This window comes from Gavialis gangeticus, unplaced genomic scaffold, assembly GCF_001723915.1.
Source record: "Gavialis gangeticus isolate Ggan-Ray unplaced genomic scaffold, GavGan_comp1, whole genome shotgun sequence".
In the NCBI taxonomy this organism is placed as follows: domain Eukaryota; kingdom Metazoa; phylum Chordata; order Crocodylia; family Gavialidae; genus Gavialis; species Gavialis gangeticus.
Genome location: NW_017729032.1, coordinates 29,763,691 through 29,767,125, shown reverse-complemented (window position 1 = coordinate 29,767,125; position 3,435 = coordinate 29,763,691). Strand labels below are relative to the sequence as shown.

The window sequence follows — 3,435 nt, the reverse complement described above, 5'->3', positions numbered from 1 at the left end:
GAAAAAAAAAAAAAAAAAAAAAACCTTTATTACCTTCATAATACCCACCCCATCCCTCCCACCTCAACAAATAGAACCCCTGCCCCCTCAACCAACAGAGACCATTCACCACCCTCCCAACCCATCAATAATAAAAACCCTGCTTACAAGTGGGAAACTATACACAAGGGGAAAACTATATAAAATATTTTAGGTCTTCAAGCCCAGAATAGGAGAGTGTGTGTGGAGGGGGGGGAGGGGAGAAGGGAGGGAGACTAGAGGGCAGGGCCCCAGGGCAGGTGCCCAAGCACCCTAAACCCTGGATGTTCCCTGGGGCTGGGCTCAGGCCAGACCCCTAGTGAAAGGGCAGACCCAGCACCAAAGTTAGTGCCAGGTCACATCTACACATTAATGTACATTAACTAATCACACACAAATTCGATATCTACAAATGCACTCAGCCCCTCTCTCTGGGCAAAAGCAAGTATCAGATGTAGGCACAAATAGCCTAAGTTAATGCTCATTAAGGGTGCACACATGTAGACATACACCCGTAATGTGCATTAACTTAGGCTAATGAGTGACTGGTGCTTTCTGAATCTGGAGGGGGGGGGCACCTACAGAAGCCGCTGATGGCGGTGGCCCTGTCGGGGGGGCAGCAGCCCTACTGACAGCATCAGTATTGGCTGATGGGGGGGCACCAGCCCCACTGGGGGGGGCATGTGCACCCCCATGCACCCCCTACCAGTCACCTATGCTTAGACTAATGCACATTAACATGTTTCATGTGGATGCACCCTATGAGAACCTAAATGCTTAAGGCACCTGACACTTTAAGAGGCCAAACAACCAGTGTAGCAGCCTGCAGGTAGATCCAGTGCTGATTATGTAGTCATCTGACCCAGGGAGCCTGCAGGTGGTGGCTTGGGCTGATTGGAGGGAGTCATCTGAATGGGGGAAACATGTTTCCTCACCTCAGCTGGTGAGGAAACATAATCCACCAGGAAGGCTGCAGCTCCTGAATGCCAGCAAGGAGAGAACAGCAAGAAGCAGTCTGGAAAGGAAGTATGGGGGTGGAGGAGGTTCCTGTGGGGGGCGTCCAGAGCCCTGAGAGGCTGAGTGTCTGGGGGCCTACTGAACAGTTTGGGTGAACCCACAGAGAGGGGCCAAGTGCATGGGGGCCTATAAAGGGGCCCAGAAAAAGGGGCTGTGAGCCCCACAGAGGGGTCCAGGTGAGCCCAGAGAGAGAGAGGCTGAGACCTATTGAGGGCCCAAAACACTGGATCCACAGATGATAGAGGGCTGACAGCCAGAGGACTGACTTTCAGAATCTCAACTGCCCATGCAGGGCCAGGGCCCAAGAGGGGTCAAAAGGTTGAAAAAGACTACTCTGGCAGATTGCCAAAGCCAGGGGAGCCTGAAGATCTTCACTGTCCTGAGGTGGGGCCAGGATCTACAATAGGCCAACAGTTCACGTGTGGCAACAGCCTGAGAGGAAGTGATCAAGGGGCAGCTGTCTAGGATGAAGATGGCTGATACAGGGCCATCAGAGGAGGAGAGTTCAAGAAAAGGGGTCCAAGAGTGAGCAGGGGCCAGAGGGACCCAGAGCTGGGATTGAGCCAGGGCCAGAAGGCCTGCAGCCCAAGAGGGGTGTATGACATCAGGAGGAACCAGGAGTTAGACCAGGGTGGCTTATAGATTGATCCTGGGTAAAACCTGAAACTGCACCCTCCTGGGGCTGGTTAGCATGGTGCGACCACCACCATGAAATGCCACATGGTCCACCCCAAAGAAAGGTGAGGATGGAGTGCCCAAAAGCCTCAGTTCTCACTGCCTTGTGAGTTACCCTGTGGAGAGGAAGGCTAAGGGATCATACTCTAACAGAAGAGGAAGCAGGAAAGAGTGGGCCCAGAAAAGTCCAGTGGCCAGAGTAGCTGGGGGAAAGTGAAAACAGGGATCTCAGGACCCAGAGGAAAGACTGGTGACAGACCAAAGAGGCCTGGCAACCCAAAGAAGGGTGGACAGAGGGATCTGACAGCCCAGAGTAGGGCTGAGTGAGATGGAGGGATCTGGCAGCCCAGAGAAAGAGTTGTGTGGGTGACTCAGGAGTCTGGCAGCCAATGGAGGGGCTGACTAAGAGACTGAGGAGTCTGAGGCCCAGAGAAGGGGGCTGAGTGAGAGACTGGTGGTCTGAATGCCCAGAGAGGGGCTAAGTCTGTAAACAGAGGACATAGATGAGGATGACATCTGCGAGGCTTGGGGTGTGGTGTAAGGACAGAACAGAGCCACACAATTAGCCCATAAGGCTTGGACCACAGACAGCTGGTGGTTGTTAATTAAGACCAGGGCAGCCTCCTGCGTTTTAATGACAATTAACACCCAGGCACATTAGGCAAGAAGGACAGATTGCCCATAGAGCAGGGTAAAGTAAAACATTTTGGTCTCCAGGGGCTTTACGGCCACCCCTGGAGATGGAACTCTGTGATGCTGAGCTAGTCCCTGTAAAGCTAACTCAGACATGTCTATGCCAGTGATTCTCAACCATGGTGAAAACATGATTCTTCAAATAAATCCAGAGATTCTAAATAAGAATCCATAGTGTTAAAAACATTCTGGGACCATGCAGGTCTTACTTTTGTGGTCTAAGTATTTTGCAACAAAAAAACTGCTATATTATTTTTCCACAGTCAAAAAATGAATGAAAACTAAAGAGTTAGCATTTTCCAAGGGATGCATTGTGTCTAAAGAGGGCTGCCTTGACTCTATAAAGGTGTAGAACCAATGGTTCTCAACAAGTTCCAAATTTATTTTTCATTAGTTGACAATGCTATACTTGATCAGAGCCAACATGCTCAGCTCTTTGCACTCAGACCATAGTGAGATAAAATGTTACTGTTGGTGAAGTACCATTGATAATATTCAGCTTTTCTATAGCCCTTTCCATTTTTAAAGCACCGTATGGAACATTAAGTAATGTATTAAGAGATAATGGATGAGACTTGGATATTTCAGGTAAAACCTACTTTTCCTTTCTTTGAATTATGACATTTGAACCTGAAGAGATGACAGTGCTATTTTAAAGTAATGTGACACTTCTAAATTACCAGTAATGCAGAAATACTCCATGCTAGCTCTCTGTGTGTTAGTTCCATACAAGCAATACCTACATGTTTCTGCAGCACTGCATACATGATACCAGGTCGTGCTTCTCAACGGAGTTAATAAGTCCAATATAGTATTGTATGAACATAGCTATATTGCTTATGATTTTTGGAACTAGCAAACAGGGCTACATGGAACTGATTTTGCCATATGGACATCTCCTATTTAAATATTACACAACAGACATGAATGGGATTGAAAAATGTGATTATTTTAAAAAATCTGAAGATTTGGTGAAGAGAAGTTTACAATATCATAGTTTCATAGTTTCTAGGGTCGGAAGGCACCTGAGTA

General features: G+C 48.0%; 1 protein-coding gene across 1 annotated transcript in view; it reads right to left on the bottom strand.

Annotated features, from left to right (window-relative positions):
• Positions 1-3,435, bottom strand: part of DYNC2H1 (dynein cytoplasmic 2 heavy chain 1) — a 601,360-nt gene that overhangs the window by 456,493 nt on the left and 141,432 nt on the right. The window lies entirely within an intron of this gene.